Source organism: Belonocnema kinseyi, chromosome 3 (assembly GCF_010883055.1).
Source record: "Belonocnema kinseyi isolate 2016_QV_RU_SX_M_011 chromosome 3, B_treatae_v1, whole genome shotgun sequence".
NCBI lineage: Eukaryota > Metazoa > Arthropoda > Insecta > Hymenoptera > Cynipidae > Belonocnema > Belonocnema kinseyi.
The window spans coordinates 19,447,706-19,464,276 of NC_046659.1; the positions used below are offsets into that span (position 1 = coordinate 19,447,706).

The following is a 16,571-nucleotide window of genomic DNA, read 5'->3' on the forward strand; positions in this document are numbered from 1 at the left end:
ATAAGAAAAGTATTTTTGTAAATATATGTATCATAAAAATTCTACCTCCAAATAATATATTTCATCTGTTTCCAACTGTTTAATTGTACATTTAAACTCTTATGCATTTTAATAGGAATTTTTTAATAGATTTATGCTCGTAAGCTGCTACGATATTAGAAATATTAGAAATTTACACTATTTTTGCAAAATCTACTTAAAAAATGGACAAATTGGCTTTATCCTCTGCTCGATTTCATACAGAATTTTGAATTTTGAGAGCATTCAACTTTTTAAAGAAAAAATTTTTTAGCTCTTTTATAATTAAAATAAAGAGAACTTATCAGTAATTAAAAAATGAGGCGAACATAAAGTTTTGCCGATAGATTATTAAAATTATAAGTAATAATTTATGATTTATAGCATATAAATGCCTATGTAGCAATATAATATTTTGAATTTTAATTTAAAAAATAAAGAATTAGTTTTCATTGTATAACTACTTACCATTAATTGTGAATCATTAGAATAATTATAGAATAAACATTTAATATTCGATTGATAAAAAAATATTCAATGCACCATTTATGTTTATGGTAACTCCAGTAATTGTAACTCTGGTGGTAACTCATTTTAAAAATTCTCTAACTTCAACAATTACCGACGCGTAACCTCTGGAAAAGGCCGGAAACTGCGAAGTAACTCCGAGAAGTTGACACACAGACCAAGAGAGCGCTTTTAGCAGTCTGATTTTGACGGCGTCTCTTATTCCATTAAATGAGCAATCTCCCACCTTATCTCTGATTATACTATACGAAGTGGTCAAGTTCTTCGTGAGCTACATTTTTTACTCGAACAAATTCTCAGGATACGAGGAGTGAAGGACCTTGATGGCAAGATTATATCCTCGGTATGTTTATGTTTTAGACGTTTTATACTTCACATATTATTAAAGAATAATTTAAATAGAAATCAAATTAAGAAAAAAATGTTTCAATACATAAGTTAACGAGACGTCTATGTTTTGTCTTAATACAAAAGTAAAGTATGAGTTTATTTTTATAAGCATTATTTTATAGAATTTTAACCAGAATTAATTACTAAATTATAAAAACAAAATTTTACTTGCTTGAAAAAATTGTTGTTGGAAAACATCTCTATATTTTAGAGGAAAGAAGGTATGTTTTGTGCTTTGTTTTCTAAAAACTCCATTTTTTTAATCCTTAGTAACTGTTGACCTAATTGAAATATTTATAACTTTCTTTTTGATTTTGATAGCGGTTATTGTTTTATTTTAAAATCCACCGAAAAAAAATATAACAAAAGCTTTAAAATTAATAAAATGGTGGTGAATTTCTAAATATATGAAAAGGTGCTTTAAAAAAAACCACTTATATAATGTTGACCAATTTCTTTTTAAATTTTTAATTTCATAATGAAGATATCTTGCGATTTTTGTGCGGGCTAAATGACTTTTGTCGCAGCAACATTTTTTTGCCATATAAACAATTTTTCTAATTTTTTTTGTGAACAGCGACAGATACGAAATAATTTTGAAATAATACGCACGTCTAAAAACGTTCTATAAAAATGACCTCTTGCTTTTTTGCGATATATTACATCGTTTTCGGGATATATTCAAAAATAAAATTTGTAGGAAAAAAAATTCATTACGTCTCAAAAATGATTTAGTCCGCATCAAGCTGATAGGATGCCTTGCTTATATTAGCAGAAACTTTTCAAAAATACTTGGAAGAATAAAAAAGTGGGATTTTCTAGAAAATATATGTTTTTTCATTTTCTCAAAATTTCATGAAAAAAATGAAAAATGCCACCTTTTCGTTCTTCCCAATATTTAAAGAAATTTTTTGCTAATCGAAGAAAGACATCAATTCAGCTTTATGTGGGCTAAAACTGTTTTGAGGCCGAGAGAATTCTTTTTATGCCTAAATGATGCAATAAACATTTGTTTGAATTATAGAAATATTTGTAAACAACCATTTTAATTGTCTAGTTTTATTTGGCCAAAAAAATGTTCTCGTTCTTAAAAATTGAATTAATAACATTCAAAACTGTCGAATTCTTAATTTATTATAACATTTTGTTTTATCTTAGGATTTTTAATTCGTCAATAGGGTTCCGACATATTTATTTATACATGTTTAATACTTATTGATAACAACAAACATTCGTTAAGTTATAATTTTAATAATTTCATATTAAAATTCCATTAAGATAAATCAATATATAATGAAGATAAATTGTAAACGCTTTTAAATGTTGCTTGCAACATATGAAAATTTGAGAATACAGCGTTATAGCATTTTTAAAATAATATTTTTAATAATCCTTTTAGACTTCAATGACTCTTATATTTTTTAAATATCAATCAACCATCAAAGAATTGTTCGTCTTAAGTTTTTAAACTGAAAATATCGATAATGTTTTAATTCAATATTAATTATTAAGGTTCCCATAAGACGAATGCTTTTCTGGAACTGGACCATTGACGCACCGCCCTGTGGATTACTTCACCCTCGAAGTATAACTTTAAGCGACAACACGAGCGGATCATCGTACAGCCATTTGAATTGCTCATTTCCTCTTTGGAACCTTCCCCCATCGTTACGTGCCGAAAGAGGTCGATAGTAACCGATCATGCACGTAGCCGAGAAGAGCTAGTCAGCACGCAATTTAAATGTCTAAATTTAAAGTTTGATACTATTCGCACGGATAATACCTTAATTTAGAAAGAAAAATATTGCTTCTTTTCTTATGTTTGTAATTACTGATTCATGCTAATCATATATATTCTTTACAATTATTATAAATGAATTTCATTATATTTTTAGAATTAATGTAGAAAAACTGCTGAAAAAATCAGAGGGAAACCAGTCTGTCTCTTTTAATCATCGCTTATAAATTTATAATTTCATCTTAGATTACATCCACGCTTGTTTCTTTTTTGGAAAATCTCTTGTTACATAAATAAAGACAAAAGTCAACGTTACGAGCCGAAAGAGGCCGGTCGTATCTGATCATGCACGAAATAGAAAAGATCCCAGGCCCCGCAGCCGAGTGTCGACGAATAAGTCATTACTGTAGTTAGCGCGATAAACAAATACTGTCAAGATGGAAGTTTGTGATTATTTTGAAAAACCTTTTTCCAGCAAAAAAACTTTACGTCGGCATTTCCGCGTAGTTAATAGTGAAAAGTGTGAAACTCCACGCAAAGCTTATAAGCGTTAACTCTGTGAAACAACATTCAGTCAAAAATATAATGTAAGCAGAGATGAGGAAATGATTCACCAGAAAAAAAATCATATTTCAAATTATCCACATAAGTGTTCACTCTGTGAAAAATCATATAATAGAATATACATGCGTATAACGAATGTGTGAGAGTGCTTTCTCATGAAAATAATTGTACTACAACTTCTGTTGAGCATGAAGAAAACAATGAACATTTCAATCAACAGGTATATTCTATAGTTCGGGCAGTACAGTATCAATCTGTTGACGTAGGGGAGGGCGTGAATACAGCTGCTAAACTGAAAGCAACTTTAGAATTAATTAATACTATAGCAACTGACATTGCGAAAGACGAACCAACGGACTCAATCGTGTTTGATAGATTGCTCAAGGATGCTGAACGCGTTCTTCAGTCTGCTGATGAAATTTTTAAAAGAAAGCAAACGACAGCAACAGACGATGCTGTAATAATTGCATTGCTTCTTCAATTCATTCTAATATTGAAAAGCAAACGTCTCAAACGAAAAAGAAGACGCCTGTCAGCAAGAAAAATGTCGAGATTCCAAATTTTCGATCAACGAAGAAAAAGTTTGTAAGTACAAAGTATCTCATTTCGAAGCCCACTTACATACAAAAGAAAGCATTAATAGAAACAATAAACATGGATGAAACAGTTAATATTCATACAGGATTTGACAATGTATATTCTATACCAACAGACCAGCAGCCAGCAAAAAATAGACGTTTGCAGTAATAATAATAATACATTTCAAATTCCAGGTCATTTTCAGGTTTCTTAGGTGATTTTTTTCAATTTTTCAGGCCAAGTCAAATGAATTTAATTATAATTTCAATACTTTTTTAATTATTACAGTAGTTGCAACCCATTTAAATAAAGTGATGGTTTCTTGCATACTTTTTTCGTTATAACTTAACTCAATTGATAGTAGGTTGCTCTTTTTATACTTTCTTGAGTATTTCAAGTTATAGTCGCAGGAAAACCTCATAAAATTGAGTTGCAAGTTTTAAATTAAAGTCTGTCCATGTTCTATATACTTAAATAAAAACAACAGCCCACAACTTCCAGACTAGTGTATCATTTTATTACAGCTGCAAAACTTGCTCCTCAAAACAAACATTGCAATAAATTAACGATTAGGAATTATATTTATTTCTTCAATATATTAAAATTAAAAATAATGAAATTATTTGAAGAATGAATAAAACCTAGAATTAATAATTTTTGTAATATAATTGTAATTATTATAATGTTATTTTTGGGTTTTATTAATTCCTAAAATAATTTTATTATTTTTAATTTTAAACTGATGAAAAAAATAGTAAACTTACGAAACGTTACTTTATCACAATGTTTGTTTGAGGAGAAACATTTGCAAGAGAAATAAAATAATATACTAGTCTGGAAGTTGTTGTTGACTTTTGTATTAAGTGGCAATATTAAGCAATTTCAGAATAAATTATTGTAAAATAATCAGCGGAAAATTGTATAAATGAGCTAATAATAAAAAGCAAATAAAAAGGACGTATGATGCGAAATATAAATAGCTATCATAATAAACTCTTGAAAAAATGTATTTTATTAATTTTTGACCTATAGTATATTATTATTTTGTTAATATTTATATAAAAAATCATTTGATTATAATTTTAGCGCAGGCCAATTAATAAAGTGAGTAAAATTTCGTTTGCAATCATAATTTTTGCAAGAGCTACTTTTTGGCAAATGTGTGGATTAAAAAATCATACAGTCAAATTTAAATATTTCATATATTATATCACGTAATTTTATTTATAATTTATGTTTTGATAACAATGCTTCAGTATAATATCAATGTAGCGATTTTGAGTTTGGCCGGGAACCAGAATGGCAGCTTGCATATTCCCATCTAATATAGTACCTTAGCAATATTAAGCAATTCCAGAATAAATGATTCTAAGAATGATTGTATGATTGTAAGAAGAAGAAGAATGATTGTAAGAAGCGGGAAATGGCATGAATGAACTAAGCATGTAATTTTTAGTGACTATAAAGTATATGTAAAAGTCTAATAAGTATGTACATGAAGAGATAATTCTATTCTGTTTTATATTTGATTTTTTCTCTGATTTTTTCTACATTAATTCTAAAAATATAATGAAATTCATTTATAATGGGAAATGAGCAATTCAAATGGCTGTGCGACGATCCATTCGTAGCGACCAGAGTATTATAGAGAGTGGAAGCTGCCATAAGAGTCCAATGTATTTTCGCGTACACGATTTTCAGCGCCACCTCTGGTTCAGATGCAACAACAAGTATGCCATAACCGCGAAATTTGAATGCCATACTATTCTTGAATGTCATATAAACTTACTATTTTCTATTTAATATCTTAAAATAAGGGAATTATAATACAAAAACGGTTAGAGGTATCGCATGATTTTTGTTTATTGCACAAAATGAATTCCTTGTATTGCACAATACAGATTGCTTATCAGTAATAATTATAATGAAGTTTTGCACATATATTTTATAAACAACGTAATACTTGTCCAATAAATTAAACCTATAAATTAATTCTATTAATTCTAGCCTTTTCACCTTATTCGAGCAATTCTAATTTCTTTTGCCTGTAAATCTCTTCATTTTTCTTTTGTCTTTGCCAAGAGAAATATTACTGACAAAATAATTTGTACTTTTAGTTGCGCTTTAATTTTCCTGTAGCTTACGCCTTCTAAATCGTGCCTCCCAGAAACATCACACTCGCAGAAACGTTCGCATGAATGAAGCACTACTGTCCGTAGAACAAAGATTAACAGAGAGACAAGTTTTTTGACAAAAAAAAAGTAATATTCTACCAAAATTACAAATCTTCAACCGAAAAAATGAACTTTTACGACAGTTATTCAACTTTAAACAAGTTTTCAACCATTTTTAAAATAAATATGAAATAATTTACACTTCAGAAACAAAAAATATTTGAATACAAATAAAACTTGGATTTAACCAAGGAAAACTTTTTTTTAAAATCGATTTGTAACCAAAAAATTGGTTTTTCACCAAAAAAGACAAATTTTCAATAAAATGCATACATTTTTAGTCAAATAGTTCAACTTTCTATCAAGTTGGTGATTTTTTGAGCCAGATCCACAAATTTTGAACAAAATAGTTGAATTTTCAACCCGAAAATGTGAATTTTAAAAACAAAAATTAAATTTTTAGTCAAAACAAATTAATTTTAACCATAAAGTTGCATTTTCTACCATAAAGGTGAAAATTTAAACCAAAACGATGAACATCCAAGAAAATATTTGAACTTTTTATCAGAAAAACAAATTTGTTAGTTAAAAATAAAAATAATCAATGACATTGTTGATTGTTCAAGTTTGAAACAACATTCAATCTTTTTTGTTGAAAAATTCACCAATTTTGTTGAACATTTAACCAATTGTTTAAAATTCCAATCTTTTGTTTGAAATTTAAGATTTTCAAAAATTCCAATGAATTTTCAAGAGATTTCAAGAGTGTCAAGGGATTTCAAAACCTTTAAAAGAATTTGAAATACTTAAGACAATTAAACAAATATCCCAAGGAATTTTCAATTTATTTCAGTAATTTAATAGATTTTAAAAATATTTTAAAGTATTTTAAATGATTGACCATATTTAAATGCGTTTTCTACGAATTAATTCACACGAATTGAGGATTTTCAAAGGATTTAAAAGATATGAAATAATTTTTAGAAATTCCAAGAAGCTTGAATTAAAAAGAAATCAAGGATTGAACAGATTCCAAGAGATTTCAAATGATTTTTAATATTTTAGGGTACTTCCAAGCTTTTCAAGGAAGGTGTGCCTCCTGATCGGATTGAGAGGAATTAAAAAAGTGGAAAATATATTCGCCTGCATGGAATACAAGACAAGTGGCAATCGTTAAAGAAATAAAAAATGATTGGTTTCAGAGATAAATCTGTTCTTTTATCCTATATATTCATCAGTTTGATAGATCCTGAAGAGCGATTCTATTATGGCCTATTTAATAGAATGAGATTATTGATCTCTGGTATATTTTTTTTCAATCATCTGTATTTATCGTGATTAATATAAATTTAAGGGCAGGTCAGATTTACAGATTATCGATTTTACCAGTTTTCGGTTCCCCCGGCTTTTTTCCTAGATTAATAAATATTTTCTCTTCAAAATCTGGGGAATGACAGCGAACATGCTAACGGACGTCCCTGCACACTTTTTTTGTGGGTCGATTCCAAAAACTTTTGATTTTTCTAAAAAGGTGTGTGCATATTTCGAGGTTATGTGCGTTACAATTCTCCCAAGCGTTACTTCCAAACTGCAAAATATGCTTAGCCAAAAACTTTGGACTTACAAATAAACATAGTAACTGATGTCCCGGAACTAGCTTTGTTTGTAGGCATCAAGAATGTTTATTTCATAAAAAATTTCTAAATTATCGGAATGACAAAACTGAAAAACGACCCTAACCTCAAAATAATGCACATGCATAACATTTTTATTTAGCACAATACATTTTTTTGTTATTATGTCTAAAAAAAAGAGTCCGTGGACGTCCGATATGATACGACAAAGTATCACATGCCATTAAGGACACGTAATACATTTAAAAATCATAAATTACCGACCGTCCCATGTTATTTTTTCCGCCAATTTAAAAACGGGGAAATTGAAATCTTTAAATGGCAGCTAATATTATGGAGAAGTTCTGTCTGGTCAATTAAAGTTGCTATATCAATGATAAATATATATTTTTAATATTTATAATGTTCACAGCAAAGTCTTGTATTTGAATTTATTTGATTGTGACATAACTATTGGAGATTAAAATATTTATGTTGATAAATTTTTCTCAGTTGTTAAATTCAAATAGTAAAGTTTCATATGCTAGTTTACCCTGTATTTTGATTCATTTCGCTCGAAATGTCAATTTTCTACTTTACCAAAGTATTTCCGATAAATTAAACTAAAATGACAAGCCTTACCGAAAAATGGATAAAATAGAATTTTGTAGGACTTTTCAAAATTTATAATTCCTTTCTTGAGATTTTTTCCTGTATTTTGAAACGTTTGGATTAAAATTTGCAATTTTTATTTTCCAATTTGTTATTGTAAAATTAAAACTAATTCAAAAGTTATAATTTTTTTAAAGATTTTACCACGTATTTTGAATCGTTTTTATCCAAAATTTGATTGTTATATTTTTTCATTTTATTTTCGTAAAATTAAAGTAAACTATCAAGCCCAATAAAAAAATGGTTAAAATATAATTATTTAGGACTTTAAAAAAAATTATAATTCCTTTTTTGACATTTTTTTTTATTATGAAATAAAATTGTTTAGGACTTTTAAAAGGTAGAATTCCTTTTTGAGATTTTTTCCTATATGTTGAATCGTTTGGATCAAATTTTTAAATTACTTTTCAAAATCTTTAATTCCTTTTTGAGATTGTTCGCTGTATTTTGAATCGCGTCGATTAAAATGTGAAATTTCTATTTTTTTAGGTATTTTCGTAAAATTAAACTAAATTGTCAAGTCCAATCAAAAAAGTTTTAAATAAAATTGTTTAGGAATTTTAAAAGTTACAATTCCTATTTCAGATTTTCTCCTGTATTTTAAATCGTTTCGATCAAAATTTCCACTATATTTTTATAAAATAAAACTAATTTGTAAAGTCTTAAACAAAATTTCTAAAATATGATTTTCGAGGACTTTTCAAAAGTTATGATTCCCTTTTGAGATTTTATCCTTTGGATTAAATTTTAAATTTTCGAAAGTATTTTCGTGAATTTCGTCCAAAAAAAATTGCTAAGATAAAATTATTATTTAGAACATTTCAAAAGTTATCATTGCTTTTTGAGATTTTCCCTCGTATTTTGAAACGTTTGGATTGAAAATTGAAATTTCTATTTGTCCACTGTTTCCGTAAAATTTAACCTAATTGTCAAGTCCTATAAAAAAACTGTTAGAATAAAATTATTCAGGACTTTGCAAAAGTTTTAATTTCTTCTTGAGATTTTTCCACGTATTTTGAATCGTTTGGATCCAAAATTTAAATCTTCTATTTTTTCAGTGTATTTGCGTAAAATAAAACTACATTTTCAAGTCCAACCAAACTAAACTGTTAAGTCCAAAAAAATTGCTAAAATAAAATTATTTGTGTCTTTTTAAACATTATAATTCCTTTTTTGAAATTTTTTCATGTACATATATTGAATCATTTGGATCGAAATTTTAATTTTCTATTTCCACGGAATTTTTGTAAATGTAATTAAATATTCAAGTCCTATAAAAAATGGTTAAAATGAAATTATTCAGGACCTTTAAAAGTTATAATTCCTTTTCGATATTTTTTCCTGTATTTTGAGTCATTTGGATCCAAATTTGAATGTTCAATTTTTCCACGGGAATTTCGTAAAATTAATTAAAATTTTTAACTCCTATAAAAATCAATAAAAAATGTTTCATTCCGAAATATATTCTGTAAAATCGTTCCATATCTTCTGAAATTTTAGAAAATTCATACTTAAATATTCCTGAACATATTTTCAATTGAAAGGTCTTGAAAATGCCTAATGTATTTTAAATATATCATATAATCCTTTAAATTCCCTTCAAATTATTAAAATCTATAGAAAATTTCATCGAATCTTCAAAAATACCTAGAAATATTTTAAGAGAATTCAAGATAATTCAGAAATAGGTATAAACTTGAAATGAAATATTTATTGAAAGAAAAGTGTCTACTTTGATCTTTTTATTTTAAAAAGTGACTCAAGAAGTGATTTGAGAAAAAAAGTTACCAGCAGTGACTGTGTGGCAGCCCTGATTATTTTTACAGTTTCTGAATTTTGAATTTTGAATCTTGTTTGAAATTGATTTATTTTATTTGAAAATAACGATTTCATGTGAAGAAACTTTAACATAACCTTAAATTGTTTCAAAAATGTAAACCTTCTTTAAAGTCCATATTGAAAACTACTAGCTTAACCTAAAATTGTACCAAAAAACGCAGTTTTTTTTAAATCTAATGATTTTTTTTATACGAACATTGACGATTTCTAGTGAAAATCGCCAATATAACCTAGAATTGTTGTAAAGTTGTGAATGTCCTTGGAAATCTAAACAAACACTAATATAAAAAAAATTGTTAACCTATTCTAAATCTTCTTTAAATTATAATGATTTTTGTTTTAAAAAATGTACAATCTTGGAATAAAAACTTTAATTTCTAACAAAAAACACTCACATAATCATAAATTGTTGAAGCCTGTAACTTTTTTTACTATCATTGGAATCAATTCTATCGATTTTTCTAATCTTTTTTATTACCAATAATTAAATTTAAATATTCACAATGTTTTCGCAATACTTGAACTTCTGTAATTTTCAACGGTGAAAATGAAAGTGATTTTTTTGATATATCACATTTTTTAGTAAAAAAAATCTATCCAGTCGTTTTTAATTCCACTTGATACTACGTAGCATGATCCTTATCAATAATATACGTATGTTCTTTTAAATTTCTATAATTTTAATTCAAATTTATGGCATTGAATGCTCTATTCTAAAACAATTTAATCTGAGGCCTTAAAATTACATTTTTTTTCAAATTATTTTTAGATTAATTCTTGGAGGTTTCAAATTTTTAGTTTCACAAATATCAAAATCACGAGACCATTCCGCTATTGCGCATTCCAAAATTTCATGTTAAAACCCTTGATACTTGTTTTTGGAGAATTTTAGATATAAATATAAAGCAATTTCGAACTGTACAGCTTAAAATTGCACAATTAAAAAAAAAAAATGAAATCATATTGCAGTAATCTTGTTGCATATACCTTGTTTTAATTTTTAATGTAATATCTTAAATTGTCCGGTTTTAGTTTTAATACTTAGGTTGAAAATAAAAAAGATGGAAATTAAACTATGCAAATGAAATTGATACATCAGCAAATGAATACTTTTGGTAATTTTAAATGATTACAATTTGAGTGTCTTGAATTTACAAGTTCATTATATTTTCGAAAGGATAATTAGAAATTTAAATATAATTATTTTTTTAAGTTGTTTTAATTTATTTAAAATCATTTATGTTATAAAGTGTTTGATTACATAAATGTGTCAGTATCACAATTTTTGGTGACTATACATTTGTTCAGTTTTAAATGATGTTCACCTTCATTTCAGTTTCAAGGTTCTGTCGTAGAAATGGTTTCATTTTTAATGCTTCCCATTTAAAATCACTATTTAGTTTGAAAGTTTTATTTAGCATAATTCAATTCCTTCTTTGATTTTAGAAAAATTTGTCAAATCAGCGTTACTATTTAACTAAGATAAAATGAAATAAATAATTATGTAATAACAATTTAAAATTCCAAAATTAAAAATCTTTGACTGAACTATTGATATTAATTTTAAATATTAGATTGTCAAATCGTAATCGTTTTGAATTTAAAATTGTTCAAATTCAAAAGTTTCCACTTTTTATTTATTTAATTTTGATTGCTTTTAGTTATAAATATGACGATTGTAATCCCCCTTAATTTTAAATGACCTAGTCTTAAAATATTTAATTTTTAAAGTATTAACATTGTCCTATTTTCTAAAGTTTCAATCCTAAATAATTCAATTTCGTGATTCTTCAATTTAAAATATAATTTTTAAATTTCCAGGGTTTCAATTTAGGAATTGTAAAACTCAACTCTTTTTTCTTATTAAATTGTATAAAATCGTTCAATAAGTTATATTTAAAATTTTTTTAGAAGCTTCCATTAAGAAATGATCAATTATTGTTTAAATAATAAGTAAAAAATAATATTAAAAAATCGGTTTTATTATGGCTTTTCAAATCTGCACTCATATGATTCAAAGTCAATCGATTTCTTGCAAAAAGGTTTGCTGATGCTTATCGATTTCAGCAATTATTCTTGATAATATATGTACAAAAATTAACATAACTTTAATTTGCTTCTAAAATATAAATATTGTTTGAAATATATATTAACAACCGCTAGTTTAACCTAAAATAAAAAAACACACATTTTTCAATCTAATAATTTTTTACTAGTAATAACGTCATCTGTTTAAAAAATGTGTTCAAATTATAATGATGTTTCTCTAAAAATATAAATTTTTCATGCCAAACGCCAACTAACTTAAAATGGTTAAATTGTTAAAATTCCTTAAAAACTAATCATTTTGTTATAGAATTGCTTATTACAATAACCTTAAATTGTTTGAAAATTGTAAATATATAATATTTAAGGTCAAACGCCAATATAACTTAAAATTGTTAAAAAATTACGAATCTTCTTTAGAAACTAATAATTTTGTAATTAAATTGTTTATTTCAGATGAAAAACTTCAGCAGAATTCAAAATGGTTGAAATTTGTAAATTCTGTTGTTTAAAATAAAAATCATTAAATTTAAATATAATTATTTTTGTTTAAAAATACCAATTTTTGGGTGAATCACACCATCATAACCCAAATTTGTTGAAAAATTGTAAATATGTCAGATTCGATGTCAAATGTGAAGTTAACTTAGAATTGTTAAAAAATTATGAATCTTTTTTAAAAACTAGAATTTTTGTAATAAAAATGTTTATTTCGGATGAAAAACTTGAACAGAGTCTGAAATTCTTTATATTTGTAAAATCTTTTATTTTAAATAAAAATAATTGGATTTAAATCTCATTATTTTTGTTTAAAAATACCAATTTTTAGATGAAACACAACGGCATAATCTAAACATGTTAAAAATTGTAAATATTTCGTATTCAATGTGAAAAGCGAACGTAACTTGGAATTGTTAAAAATTATAAATCTCTTTTAAAAACTAACAATGTTTTAACCCAGGCGGAAATTTATATATAGTTTATACATAGTATGAATTTTTATTTATAATATTTATTTGTCTTATCAACAAAATGTATAAAACAAAATAATATTATATATAATATTTCTCACTACACTAAGTGTTTTATTTGTTATTTTACTATTTTTAATATTTTAATTTTAAAATTGTTCAAATTTTCAAATTCTATTTTTACATTATCGCTAGAGAAGTTATTAGATATTTGTAAAATTTGACCCCACTTCCTATTTTTGTCAAATTTTCACGTTTTGAGACCCTCTGAAACCGAAAAACTGGTTTTTACGAATAAGTCTCTGTCTGTATGTCTTTTTGGATGCCTTTTGTATGTTATTCGAAGACACTGAAAATAAGAACATTTTCTCTCATGACTTTTTTCGAAAAAAAATTACCAGTTATAGCACTCACAAAATTCTAAAAAAAATGAAAATTTTAAGCTAAATAATGCACGCTATGAAAAAAATTCAATGGAAGAAAAACGGTACTTTTGAATGTCTCTAGAAGATTATCATAATAACTTTGAGAATTTTTTCGCAAAATTTAAAATTCAAATTTTTATGACACAGCAAATAATGAAAAATAAAGAATTCCATTTTTCGGTCAAACTATGCAAGAAATGACAAAAGATGAATGGATAAAAATTGTACACCTAAGAAGGATCTAAAATGCAGGAAGGTCGATTTGGGCGTTCTTTTGGCCTAATTTATTTATAGGTCAAAAAATGTAACCACAACTTTCTACTATATACTAACAATAATAAATAAATTCCACCTTAAACGGATTACCCTCACCTCCATACCCCCCCCCCCTGCAAGCTATCAAATACTGAAAATACAATCACTTTCTAACAGAATTTTTGGAGATTCAGCTCTGTCAAACTTGCATCTGCTTAGTAAAATACATATTTATCATTTCTTGTCTTTTTACCCGACCCCCTATTTTATGGGGGTGATGTGGGTGTTTTCACTGTTTATTAGTGTGCGGCGTATACAAATATAAAATATGTAAGCTTGATAAGCAGCCTTGAATAGGGTATGCTTGATTTTTCGAGTTCGCTGATTCCAAATGTGAGGTCCGTTAACCTCTCTCACACAAAAGGTTCAAGGTCGATTGGAAAAATTCGGGTTGAATAGTTTTGAAATATATTTGGTATCTGGTAAAAATTTTGAATGAAATGTTTGGATCTATAAAAAAATAATTTTGTCTATTTTTGAAAATTTTGAAATTTTTAAAAGTCTATAACTTTTCTAATTTTCATAAAAATAAAAGATTTTATTTAGATAATTTGCAAATCTTTAACCCATCCATAAGAAACATTGACAACAATTTATAAAATTTAAAAAAAAATTTCAAAGTTTCGAAAATGCTCTCGATTTTTTGATTTTGGTTCGAAATATCTGATTAACTAACTTGACCTTTATTTTGGGGACCTTCAGAAGTATATCAAATGCGGACTCGATTGGACAAATCCTTCAAAAGTTAGCGTGGCTACAACATTCAGGTAACCATACATACAGACATACAGACATACAGACAGACAGACACCAATGAAACTTTATGGTTTTCGGATTCTGTGAGTGCCGAAATAGATCCGTTAAAAACTAGAGATTAAAAATTTGGAAGATTACATTACCTTCTCAGGAATGATAATATAAAAAGCGAAGCGCGTGACGATAATGTATCCGCGAGGCGGACAGATTTTTTAAAAATAAAAATAATTAGATTTAAATCTCATTATTTTCATTTAAAAATACCAATTTCAGGTGAAACAGACTAATAAAACTTAAATCTGTTGAAAAGTTGTAAGTATTTAATAATGGATTAACATGCCGTCCACACCCATCGTATTCACGAGACTTAGGCACTTAGGCACCCATCGTATTCACGAGCGTTAGGCACGAGTTCTAATTTCAGAGGCAGCAAGTTCCATTTGCAGCATTTTGTAATTGCAAAGTATTTAGTTTTTATTTTGGAGTATACCTTGTTTTAAAATCATTCAAATTTTAATCTTCAAATTTGTAATTTACTTAATTCTGTAGATTTAAATTCAAATTTGAATAGTTGTTTCTTCAATTTTTTAATATTGAGGAAATTAAGTTTAAAAATCCTTCAATTTTTCATACTTTGCATTTTTAAAAATCTGAAATAATTGTGAGCTGTTAAGCATTTATTTTTAAAATAGTTAAATTTGGAATTTATCATTAGTAAATTGTTCATTTCAAATGCTTCATTCTGAAAATGTTATATTTTTCAAGGTAGTTGTGGTATAAGCCAGATCTCTGGAAAAATAGTGTTTCTCGTATTTCCTATTTTGTTTTAATCATGTTTTTTTGTTTTCAAATGTTTTTTTATTTATTGTTTCTTTTATCACTTGATGCCTTGTTTTTCCTGTAAAAATATTTCCTGTAACTCAACTTTTTACGAGTTTGAAAGTAAATTTTTGTATGGTTGAAATAATTTTGTCTAAGAAATCGTTTCTTAAAGAAGTAACCATAACTAAAAATTATTCACTTATTTTCGAAATTGGGAACAGAATTTTAGGGAATATTTTGCATAAAAAAACCTGGACATGATGCATTTCAAATGATATGATATCTTATTATGAGTCACTTCTTGCGTATGCTTGTGATTGTACCTATCAGTTAGTCTTTTTCTTTCCTTGGAAAAATAAAGATCAGCTTAAAACCGTATTTAATTTGTTTAATTATTTTATTCAAATCATTTACAGCAAGTACTTACTTTGGATTCTTAATTGAGCCTTCATTGACCGGGTATTGACTAAGTCCTGCTGATATCTTGCCTTAATTGGTTGCATATTGATTAAGTCCAGCTCATGTCTTGCCTTAATTGGCCGAATATTAACTAAGTCCTACTCATGGCTTGCCTTCATTGGCGGGATATTGACTAAGTCCTTCTCATGTCTTGCCTTGATTAGCGGGATATTTACTAAGTCCTGCTCATGTATTGCCTTAATTGGCCGGATATTGACTAACAAGGAAGGTACCCGAGGTGTACCTCACCGATTTTCTTGAAATTGTGATGTGTTGTAGAACATCAAAAAATATTCGAAACGTATTTTTTTATACGTGCCCAAGAGCCCATTTAAGGGGTGAAAACCACCCTTGAAGTTCACCCCTAAAAACACATTTTTTTTAATTTCTCGAATACAATTCGTAATTTTTTACTGAAACAAAGTGGGTAACACTTGTTATTGAAAAGCACATATTTATGCATTATTTTTAGTCATCAGACTCGCAACCCCCGTTTTTTATTAATGAAAAACTATATTTGATGGCCAGTTTTTTCACTATACACATTTCAAAATCTGTTGAATCTTGACAAAATTAATTGTTTTATGCACAATAATCAAAAATAGGGTTGACCTGTTCCGGCATTTTCAAAAAAAAATCCCTTGAGGGGGTGAGCTATCCCT

At 26.9% G+C, this 16,571-nt stretch overlaps 1 protein-coding gene across 1 annotated transcript in view; it reads left to right on the forward strand.

The window, feature by feature from the left end:
- The first annotated feature begins 3,595 nt into the window (after positions 1–3,595).
- Positions 3,596–16,571, forward strand: part of LOC117169736 — a 26,941-nt gene continuing 13,965 nt past the window's right edge. Inside the window, exon 1 of the mRNA XM_033356242.1 lies at positions 3,596–3,823. The gene's annotated coding sequence lies outside the window, so the exon portion shown is untranslated. The remainder of the gene's footprint in view (positions 3,824–16,571) is intronic.